Here is a 12672-nt window from a genome sequence, read left to right as displayed (position 1 = left end):
CTCCGCCTCCTCGAGGTACTGTGCATAAGCTTCTTCTGTGCAGTTGCGAGCAATGCCATCACCAGCCGCCGACAAATCTGCCCTCGGGTAGTATGACTTGACCACAGTAAGGACTTATTTGCAAACAGCCTTGCAGAGGCCTGCCACCTTACCCGGGGCAGCCTTCAAGCGCTCGACTAGCGATTGAGGTCCTGCGTTCTCTTCCAAGGGGGCAATGGCGTTCACCAAGTCTTGGGCGACAACAGTTAACTCTTGGAGTTCACCTTGAAGTCTTCCTATGGTCTGGACATGATCTCTGCATGCCACCATGGCCATAGCAAGCATCACCCCATTCTGAATCTTCCTATCTCGCTGATGCTCGCAAGCAGCCTGTGCTTCCCTCAGCGCGGCCCGAAGCTGTTCAGCCTCATCTGCTACTCGGTCGTGCGCATTTCTCCAGTCAAGGAGTTCGCTACTCGCAGTGGCCTCCTTCCGTTTGAGTTTTGCAAAACGAACAAGTTCAAACAACCGACTACAGTCAGATATACTCGGAACATACAAAGCATTCACCTTGATACTTTTTATTCAAAGACTTGTAGCGGCTCTCCAGCTTCTGTTGCAAGACTTCATGATCTGATCGCTCCACAGCAAAGGATTTCGCTCCAGCTTCATGAACCCTCAAGAATTCTATAAGTCGGGCACACTCCTGCTCCAAGTGATGGTTTCATTCCTGAAGGGCCCGAGTGTTCCTTTGCATCTGGTCATACAGCTCCTGCAAAGCAACGCAATCGGTCAAGTCCATTAATCATTAACTCTGTTAGACAAAGCAAAGAAAACACACCTAGAAGCTACGAAAAACATCAACGGCCCTCTGAAACTCCAACTCAGATGGAAGCCCAAGTACTGGACCCTCAGTACTCTTCACAGCGTGCGGAGCCGCACCCAAGGCGGTACCTAAGACACAAGCATCAGTCAACTCAATACCACAACTACAATACCAAGACCCCAGTTACATACCTACAACAGTTGGTTCTTTGGATTTCTCTATGTCCACTACAGCCAGAGCTCCGCCAGTAGATGTCATCAAAGTTATATTTCCTGAACCCGAAGCGGCCGAGGGGTCCTCCACTGAGCGGATCACCTCTTGAAGCATAGACATGGTAGCTCCAAGACAACTAGCATCAACTTTGGATACTTCTTCAACAATCAAATCCTCCAAAGGAGCAGAAAGCGTAGTTGGGGGACACGACTCTGCTCCTACCTCGACAGGGATAGTCTCCTCCGCATCCCTACATCAAAATATAAAGTTATCTCACGGCCTCAAGAAAGCTCGAAGATGCACACCAAGGATAAACAACTCACCGAGTTGATCGTGGTGGTAATCGCACACGCTTCTTCTCGGCGATAGGTGGTCGAGTAATTGGCGCCATGAGAGCAGCTGCTGGCGCTGTCTTCTCGCCAAGACCTAGAAACAACAGGGTCAAGACTACAGCAAACTCGGACTAACAAAAAATAGTTGGGAAGAAAACTCACCACTAGCAATCACATTGGATAACAAAGAACCAGTAGCAACTACTGGCGATACCTCCTTCGCAATACCAGCCCCTCCGACAGGCAAACCCAGGACTGCCTGGTTAGGGACCGGCAGCATGGTAGCCGACGGAGCTTGGGCTGTCAGCTCGGGGGCTACTCCAGCATCCGCTGGCGGCACCCCCTCTGGCACCTTCTCAACAGATGCAATACCAACGCCCTGGTCGGTCACGACTACTTCTTCGGAAGAAGCCTCATCACCACCAAGTGCCGCATCGCCAGCCTTTTGAGAAAGACAAAGTGATCACAAGATTACAAGTTAAAATTCATCAGCTACAAGTGAGTACATGGCTACATACCTTGGCACCCTGAGACTTCTCAGGAGGTGAAGTTGAGGTAGACTTAGTAGCACACATCTTGCGGACTACTCGGTGTTTCTTCACAGGAGGAGAGGGCTCGTCCTCTGACTCTTCAGCAACAGATTCTTCTTCTTCTTATTGCGCCAAGTAGCCGTCAAGAACTCGGGACTACAAAAACAAGTCGACACTCAAACAATATTCCAAAAGTTCAAAAAGTACAAGTCAAGTGAAGGGCCATACCAAGCATCGTATTGACGAAGAGCTGAAGGAATAACTGGTACTCCTTGATAGTTCCTGAAGAACTTGGCCAGCAGTGCTTCCACATCATCGTCGGATATATATCCTCAGCGGACATATGCGATGGGTCGTTAAATCCCGAGTACTCACCCCCTGAGTGAGCCCGTTTCTGAAGAGGCTGAACCCTTCTCTTGAGAAAACTGGCCACCACGTTAATCCCAGTCAGACCAAGTGCTTTCAACTCGGTAATCTGGTACAACAAATGGTCGAGCTCCGAGGTATCTTCAGGTTCGCTCACCCAGTTCTCTGCGTGCTTTGGCGCGTGACCAGTAACCGCCGGCAAGCGAGGATTATGGTTCCCAATATAGAACCATCTCTTTTTCCACTCCCCATGGGAGTCAGTCAAATTATATTCAATATACGCACCCGAGTTTCTGAGTTGGAACCCGGCGCCTCCAAAGACCTCCGTCCTAAGTGCACTAGGCTGAGGTTTACAGTGAAACAACTTCCTAAACAGTTCAAGGCTATGAGGAACCCCCAAGTAAACTTCGCAGAGGTGCACAAAAATTGACATATGCAGTACACCATTGGGGTTCAAGTGTACAAGTTGAAGCTTATAGTACTCGAGGATACCTTTGAAGAAGTCGGAGGTGGGCACTGCCAAACCCCTCTCCACAAAATGTGCAAGCATCACCAACTCGTTGGGGTGTTCCTCGAACTGCCACGCATTCACAAAAGCAGGGCGCCACTCGAGTACCTCTTTCGGCTGCAAAAGCTTGGCTTCGACAAGCGCCTGAACAACTTCCTTCTTCATCACCGAATGCTGCCACATCGCTCCACGCGGCGGCGGCGCAATCTGGTTCGTCAGCCCCACCTTCGGTGCTGGCAACACCAGTTCCTTCCCCTTCTTTGATTTCACCTTGCCCGCCGCCGGAGCCTTGCCCTGAGCCTTCTCAGGTTTCTTCCCCATCTTGGTGCGCATCCGCCGGTTTCAACCTCAGAAAAATGCTCTCAACCTCGGATCTCTCTCAAGGGAGTAGCAATGGCGGCTGCAGCACTACACAATCGCGATGGCGCAAATGCGGAACAGAAGAGCAGGGGAGGAAGAAAAGCAGATCTGTTACAATGGTGTGTAAACCTAACCGAAAGGGGTTCCCCCAATTATATCTCCGCCACCTCTGGATTCCAAGCGTCAGTTACGCAACAGAAAGGTTTAAAGTAGGTTAATTTCCTTAAACAACCAACGGCTACTCTTTTCAACGGGTTTTGACCACTTCAACGACAAAAATCGCCTAAGTGCTCGGGGGCTGCGGGTACCGTACCCGATGGTCAGATTTTTCTTTTTCAGCTTACTAAGTGTAAAAACAGCCAAGAAGCAGGATTGATCCTAAGCCTGATTCTTCGACTCAACCTAAGGCTCGGGGGCTACTCTATATGAAGTGCGATTGTCATCGCACTACCATATAAAATTCTTGGAATAAGAAGCAATTCAAAGGAACAAGAAGAGTACCTTCCAGCCACGCGACAGTACTCGAGCACTTCGGACACTACAACCTCTACGATGAACTACTCAGATAGTGCCCACAGTACTCGAGACTATGGCGCACGACTACAAAGTACTCGGGGGCTTGTCGGGCATGCATCCCAGGCCCACGAGTAGACCCTGGACGGCCCACTAAGGGATGTACTCGGATATGATCAAGACAAGGGGATAGGCGTATCCCACTCGGACTAGTTAAGTGTGTGTATAGAAACTACTCGGGGCAAACCGAGTGGAACTCTGTACCCGTACTCGACTAGGACTAGGACTTGTAACCCTGCCCTCCCGTGCATATAAGGGCGGGCAGGGACCCCCCTCAAACAGAACAACTCCAAGTGCATCTAAAATCAATACAAACAAACACACAGGACATAGGGTATTACGCGATCTAGCAGCCCGAACCTATCTAAATTGTATTCCTTAAGTCACCATTGATTCCTTGATTCTCGACGGTCCTTACTGCACAAAAGACAAGTGTCAAGACACACTACACAACAAAGTCAAGTCACAATCAGTACTCGAGTGACACTTTAGTACTTACTTGATGGAGCTCTTAATCATCAAGGAGGGCTCCCCTACCAAGCATGGGCTTGAATGTGGGTGACGGCTTCTTTGGCGTGGCTTGTTTGATCACAGTTTGAACCTCGCCAGGCTTGTCCGCCGTCTCCACTCCTTGGGTAGTTTGTGCGCTAACAGGGTTGGCCTTAGCAATGGGAAGCTCATCGTCATCATCAAGCTCGATGACCTCCTTAATCATTGGCAGCTCCTGCTGCACGACTTCTTTAGTCGTATTATCCACCTCTATCTCCTCCTCGACTATATGCAATCTGCCAATGTTACATTTAGTAAGACATGGTTGTAAGGAAATTACTTACAAGTACTTGGTCCTCAGGATCCTATCCTTCTTCAAATGTGATTATCGGAGGAGGGATGTCCTCGACGGTGACAGACTTCTTCGCCACACGCTTGGTGGTGATGGTACGCCTCTTGTTCGGCGGCGGCACCAGACCAGCCTCCAGGTCATCTTCAGCTTCATGCTTGGATGTTCCAGAAGAAGACCCAACCTTGTCCGACGGTCGGGCCTTGATCACAAATTCCCCAGTAGCCTCTGAGTCAGAGCTGATGAAGGAGGAGCACCCTTTCGACTCCTCCTCCTCGACTACCTTTTGTACTTTGGTAGTCATGTGTACACATGGAGCGGTGTCAGAGCCATCCGATCCAGGTAGAGGAGGAGCAGAGCAGAACAAGTGAACTTCTTCCTGCATGAGAAGACAAGTTAGAAAATCAACAAGTACAAAAATTAGTACTCGGGGGCTAAAGCAATGGGTACTTACACTACTTGGCGGGTTCGCGGCGCATAACTCCAAAACAATAGCCGGGATCTCTCTCGCATGCTTGAACAGGCCCCTCAACCGCGCCATGACTTCATCCACGGACAAGTCATCTGATGTCATCTGGGATGGATCGTTGTGGCTGGAGTAGTCATATCCCCATGTGGACCACAGCTGTAGTGGTTGGATCCAGCCCCTTAAGTGTGTGACCCTATGGGTTTGGATACGTATAGACATGGCCCGAGTACTCCTACTCAGCCCAATAGTCGGTAGCGACCTCTAGCAAGACGTGCCAACTCTTATACGCACACAAAGATCATATCAGACGAACCGTCACAACATTACGTACATGCTATTCCCTTTGCCTCACGATATTTGGTCTAGCTCCAAGCCGATCGCTCTTTCTCGATCCTGTGATTCGGAATCCCTTTGTAGGTTAACTCTTAACCGTACGTAGCATGGCCATGCATTTTCGGATCCGATCACTCGAGGGGCCCAGAGATATCACTCTCAATCAGAGAGGGGAAAATCCCATCTTGATTGACCATGTCTCACAGCATGCTTCCTGACAAACCCGAAAGCTACCTTTATAACTACCCTGTTACGGTGTAGCGTTTGATAGCCCCTAAGTGAGTCGATTCACATCTCGAGTACATGCGACAATCTCAGGTCTAAGGATAAAGCGTACTTGTTGTGTAAAGCGAGAACTACTTCTCGTGTTGGGTCAGTCCTAGCACATGTCTCCACATGTGCCCACATTATTAGTTTAACATCTCCATGTCCATGACTTGTGAAACATAGTCATCAACTAATACATGTGCTAGTCTAATATTCATGTGTGTCCTCACATGAACTCCAACTAGGGACAACTTGAGAATAACCATACAAGTAAAGAGTTTTCCATACAATTCACATAATTGCAAATCAATTCAAGTAGCCTTTAATGGATATTCAATGAACACAATATATAAATCATTGATACAAATGTAATATCATCATCTCTATGATTGTCTCTAGGGCATACCTCCAACAGTCTCCCACTTGCACTAGAGTCAATCTAGAAGGTATCTAATACCCATAGCTCTTACATGCGCATCATGCTTAGCCTGCAGGAGTGGTTTTGTCAACGGATCAGAAATATTCAGATCCGTGTGTATTTTGCATATCTTGATCTCACCCCGGTTAACGAAGTCTAGAATGAGATGAAATCGTCGCATTACATGTTAGGTCTTCTGGTGATTCCTTGGCTCCTTTGCTTGCGCAATTGCCCCATTGTTATCACAGTAGAGATTCAATGGGCTGGACGCATTCGGGAACACACCAAGCTCAATAAGGAAATTCCTTATCCAAACACCCTCCTTCGCGGCTTCCGAAGCCGCGATGTACTCGGCTTCTGTCGTAGAATCGGCCACCGTCTCCTGTTTGGAACTCTTCCAACTAATAGCACCACCATTTAGCATGAACACAAATCCTGATTGTGACTTTGAATCATCTCTATTGGTTTGGAAGCTAGCATCGGTGTAACCTGTTACAACGAGCTCCTCCTCACCTCCATAGACGAGGAACATATTTTTAGTCCTTCTCAAGTACTTAAGAATGTTTTTCACCGCTGTCCAGTGACTCTCACCTGGATCAGACTGGTGTCTGCTTGTCATACTCAGCGCATATGAAACATCTGGGCAAGTACTTATCATTGCATACATGATAGATCCAATAGCCGAGGCATATGGCACTCTACTCATGCGATCCTGCTCATCAGCAGTCGAAGGACACTGAGTCTTGCTGAGATGTATGCCATGTGACATAGGCAAGAACCCTTTCTTTGCCTCTTCCATGCTGAACCGCTTCAATACTTTGTCAATGTAAGTATCTTGGCTTAATCCTATAAGCCTTCTCGATCTATCTCAATAGATCTTAATGCCCAGAATATATGCCGCTTCCCCTAAGTCCTTCATCGAAAAACTATTTTTCAGTGAAGTCTTTATGGACTCAAGCATAGGAATGTTATTTCCAATCAGCAATATGTCATCCACATATAAGATTAGAAATACTACATAGCTCCCACTAACCTTCTTGTAAACACAAGACTCTTCTTCGTTCTTGGTGAAGTTAAACCCTTTGACCACTTCATCAAAATGAATGTTCCAACTCCTAGATGCTTGCTTCAATCCATAAATGGATCTCTGAAGCTTGCATACCTTTCTAGCATTTTTCGGATCGACAAAACCCTCGGGCTATATCATATACACGTCCTTAGCTAGGTTTCCATTAAGGAAAGCTGTCTTGACATGCATCTGCCATATCTCATAATCGAAATATGCAGCTATAGCTAGAATAATCCGAATGGACTTAAGCATCACTACGGGCGAAAAGGTCTCGTCGTAGTCAACTCCTTGAACTTGTCGAAAACCTCTGAAGCTTGCATACCTTTCTAGCATTTTTCGGATCGACAAAACCCTCGGGCTGTATCATATACACGTCCTCAGCTAGGTTTCCATTAAGGAAAGCTGTCTTGACATGCATCTACCATATCTCATAATCGAAATATGCAGCTATAGCTAGAATAATCCGAATGGACTTAAGCATCACTACGGGCGAAAAGGTCTCGTCGTAGTCAACTCCTTGAACTTGTCGAAAACCTTTTGCGACAAGTTGTGCTTTATAGATGTGAACATTTCCATCCATGTCCTTTTTCTTCTTATAGATCCACTTGCACTCTATGGCTTTAACACCATCAGGCGGGTCAACCAAGTTCCAAACTTGATTGTCTCCCATGGACTCTATTTCGGATTGCATGGCACTCTGCCATTTTTCAGAGTTTGGGTCCATCATTGCTTCTGCATATGTCACAGGCTCATCATTGTCCAACAATAATATTTCCCGCATTTCACGGAGCCTTGCCGATGTTCGTGGTTGTGGCGGTGCTTCTCTTGCCATGGGTCTCTTAACTTGTTCTGCTACGTTAGCATCACTCATTGATTCATTGCTATGGTTCGGAAGCTGTGCGCCGGGAATGAGGTCGATTTGGTGCTCAATGCCACGATGTGGTGGGAGTCCCGGTGGCAAATCTTTTGGAAAGACATCAGCGTACTCCTGCAAAATGTTAGCAACTGCAGGGGGAATATCCAAAGATGGTGCATCATCAAGTGAAACGAGCATACTAGAGCATATAAGGGCATAGCATGGCAAAGGAGCAGCGCGTAACTCATCAAAATCAGCATGTGTAGCAAGCAAAACAGGAGCATTCAACTTGATTTCAGAATTAACAGATGTCGATGGTTCAAGTTGTTTAGCAGTTTTAGCAGCTCTAGCAAGATCATCTTTAAGAATTTGTTCAGGTGTCATTGGACGTATAATTATTTTCTGAGCCTTAAACATGAAAGAATAGTGATTTGAACGACCATGATGCAAGCTATCAGTATCATATTGCCAAGGTCGCCCAAGTAACAGAGAGCATGCTTCCATGGGAATAACATCACAATCGACAAAATCAGAATAAGCACCCATGGAAAAAGGAACACGGATTGATCGAGTAATTCTAATTTTCCCACCATCATTAAGCCATTGAATGTGATATGGATTTGGATGCTTACGAGTGGGTAAAGACAACTTTTCAACCAGCGTGGTACTCACCAAATTGTTGCAGCTACCGCTGTCGATGATGATGCGAATCGACCGCTCCTGCACAACGCCCTTGGTATGGAAAAGAGTGTGTCACTGATTCTTCTCGGACGGAGCAACCTGTGTACTAAGAACACGCTGCACAACAAGACTTTCATACCTATCGGTGTCGCCCGGGTTGACATGTACCTCCATAGCTGCATGGTCAGTGGCAAGCATCGCATGTTGAGTAGCTTCAGAATCACTAGCGGAAGAGTACTCACCATCGTCACAAAGAAGCAAAGTGCGCTTGTTCGGACAGTCCCGAAACACGTGGCCAAATCCTTTGCAACGATGACACTGAATATCCCGTGTACGGCCTGTGGGAGGGGCGGCGTCTATGGAAGGGGCAGCGCTTGCAGGTTTGGCCGTTCTCTCTCGCGGTGTAGTGGTGTGCGTGGGTGGCGCAGGGAGAGCGGGTGCGGAGTTGGATGTCGAGCTTCTTCCTGCAAAAGAGTTAGAATATGTCTTCGAGTGGCGTCCCTGCACTTCACGTTCAGCTTTGCAAGCATATTCAAATAATGTTGTCATATCTGTGTAGTCCTTATAATCAAGTATATCTTGAATTTCACGGTTCAAACCACCACGAAAACGTGCCATAGCAGCGTCGTTTTCCTCCAATAACCCACAACGAATCATGCCTATTTGTAATTCTTGGAAATAATCCTCAACAGATTTGGAACCTTGCTGAAAACGTTGCATTTTATTAAGCAAATCTCGAGCATAATAAGAAGGCACAAATTTGTGGCGCATAGCAGCTTTTAATTGATCCCAAGTGGTTGGAATGGTATTGGGATGTTTGTGTTTATATTCATGCCACCAAATTAAAGCAAAATCAGTAAATTCACTAATAGCAGCTTTAACTTGAGAATTAACAAGAATATCATGGCATGAAAATTTATGTTCAACTTCTAATTCCCAATCAAGATATGCAGCAGGATCATATTTGCCATTAAAAGGTGGAATTTTAAATTTAATCTTGGAAAAGGAATCATTACCGGGACGGCGTGGCACGCGGCGGGCACGGCCTCGACGGTCGCCATCATCCTGTTCCGAGTCACCACAATAACCCTGCTGCAACTCTGTGACTGTTGTGTGCAATGCATCGAGTCGTGCCACAACTGTGTCGAGTGTGGCCTGAGCGGCCGTCTGTGCAATGTCTAGCTGATCGCACCGCTTGGTGGTCGAGGAGATCGTCGAGTCCAGCCGTTCATGAATCGTCTGAATGTCGGCGACATGCCCTTCAACTTGTGCCTGTATGCCCTGCAGCTGGTTATCCCCCGCGTCGACATCATCTGCCATGGTTAGCGCAAATACAAGAACGAAACCGACGACAAAACAGGGGTGTAACGGCTCACAAGGCGCTCACACTAGTGCTGTTATCAAATTCTTATCCGTTCTTACCACGCACACAGGGGCGAACTGCAACCAACCGGTGGAACTCGCGAAAGATTGGAGGAGCGATTGCTTGGAGAAACAAAATATGCTCGTCGTAGAACTATGTGGAGTTCTGGGAAGGCTGCACTCAATTGAAGGATTAGCACAATCAAACAATAATGCAAAGTTGAATTATAGTGCCAAACACGTAACAAAAGTTGCTGGTAACAAGTGAAACCAGAAGGAATAGAGGAAAAGAAACGGCCAAGGTGGAAAGGGCGCACCTCTATTGTTTTCCTATTTTGATTCTTTTTTTTAGGGTGCCCCAAAACTGAGAAATAGGGGTAAAATGACTCGGAAACAGCAAGGCACCACATACACTTTTACCCAAAGTACAGGGGTATTTCGGTAAAAAAAAGATCGGCGTACCCATGTGATCGGATCGACGTCCTTCTCCCGTGCGGGCTGGTCTCTTTCTTTCTTTTTTTCTTTTTTTTGATTGTTGTCTGTTGGTGCTAGAAATCGGTCAACCGAATCCTAGCAACCGACACACGACCCGGGAGAATCTGCTTAGCTCCTGTTCGGGTGAATGCCCTGGTGCGGTTCGCGCGGCGTGCCAGCCAATCTGACCTGTTGATTGGCAAGGAAGAACACGTGTCAGGTCCAGAAATTACGATCGGCTAAGTTTCCGATCGAGAGAGTTTATCGGCGAATCGGTCGATTTACTGTGATAATAAAATCGGCTATAAGACAGCCTGATCTCTATAGCCTTGTAGATAGGAAGTTGCTAAATTGATCGGTACAAAGCTTGTGATAACAACACTAGGAACAGATCTAATCGGCAATAGATGAATCTAACGATAGAAAATACAGAAAGCCGATACTACCGATTCCTAGCTGGATAACTGGTGATAAAGAACTAGAAAAACAGGTAAAAACCTATGAATCTAGCAAATATCGATAACTAGTGAATAAATCTAAACAAAACAACAGCGATACGCCCGGAGTTAAAGCTTAGATATTACTCGATAAACGGGACTTACAGAATCGACCGAAGATCAAGATGATGCAGCCCTGCCAACCCGTACGAACTCGTGGAAAAAAGAAAAGTGACAGCGAAGTCGCCTGAAAGTAAATACGAGGAAAAAAGTAGCTTGTTGTATTGATTGGTTGATGATTACAGATTTACAAAGGTAGCTATTTATAGCCCCATACAGATAACTTCTTAACCGACTAGAATCCTATCTCTAATTCAAACAGAAAACAAATATCTACAAGCACAATTCGTGCTAGGTTAGTTACTCCACGCTTCGTGGGCTGACCCCCACCTTATCCTTCCATCCCTTTCCAAGCCCATACAGGCCCAATTAATTCACCCTCCTAATCGGCCGATTCCTTATCGGCAAAAGATTACCGATTGGGACTCTGGTGCATTCGTCCTAAAGCGAGACAAAAGTCACCGACCGATTTCGCACTATAGCACCATTTGGCCGATTCCCGACTGCGCTTCCCCGAATTCCTCTCTTCTTGATGCCGATTTTACTAGTGACGAAATCTGGCGTCAACACATGCCCCCCAGTTTCGGAGTAAAACACAGTCCTTTACTTCGAAATTCTTTATAACCTCCCTTCCGAAACGGCCGCAGTGAAAATCTCCTCCCGTTTCGCGGTCTCCCAGCTGATCATTGCAATTTTTGAAACGGGCGCCCACGACAGCCACTACCCCCAAAGAACTCGAAACGCCGGCGCGGTGAAAATTCCATTTTTACCCCCCCTTCAGGCATCCTTTAAATAGCGCTTCACCGCACCTCATCTTCAAGCTCACGTCTCTTTTCCCAACGCGCGCGCATCCTTCTTCTTTCGACACTTTCCCTTGCCACCGAAGCTTTCTAACTCCACCTCCTGTTACTTCTTCCCTCTTTCCTTCAATGGCGGCCCCTTCCGGCAGCTCTCCCGCACGCGATGCTCCAAAAATAGCGCCTCCGGTAGTGATGGCGACGACCGTCACTCTACCCACAGATGAAGGAGCTTCATCAGAAATCCCAATGGCGATCCCCATCGCGGCCCCGTCATCCACATCCGCATCGGCGACCACACCGATTACCCAGAACTTCATCCCAGAGGTAAATACTGAATCCTTCCCCTATCGGCAACGTATTTATCTTAGATCTGTTTCTTACATTTCCATACTCCTTTTCCTTTTTTAGGCGGTTAGGCATAGAATTACTATTCACCTCACGGGAAGTCCTGGCCTTGTTTGCCTTGGTCCTATGGGAGACCCAGATCCGACAGATCTTATAAATTCGGAAACTGACCGGATACCCTTCAAACGATCCGATATGAACTTAGATCAATGGGTGGGTACTTTCAGATCCTGGCCGAATGAAACCCCAGGTTGGAGGGAATGGTACCAACGGATGGCCGCGTCAAAGAGCGTCTCGTGGGAAGAGCTCAAAATCGGCCAGTGCATCAACCTCTCCCTGTCTCAAATGGAGAAAAATGAGCCGTTAGTGACGGCGGCTTCCTATTTTTGGTCTGACGCACTTAATGCGTTCTTATTTGGGCACGGTCCTATGACCCCCACACTGGCCGATGTGGTCCTCTTGACCGGCCTGGACATATCTTCCCCTGACACACCCTTCCGCCTTTTGACCACAACG

This window comes from Setaria italica, chromosome I (genome assembly GCF_000263155.2).
Source record: "Setaria italica strain Yugu1 chromosome I, Setaria_italica_v2.0, whole genome shotgun sequence".
In the NCBI taxonomy this organism is placed as follows: Eukaryota; Viridiplantae; Streptophyta; class Magnoliopsida; order Poales; family Poaceae; genus Setaria; species Setaria italica.
The sequence above is the reverse complement of the archived record's forward strand: the minus strand, read 5'-3'. Positions refer to the sequence as shown.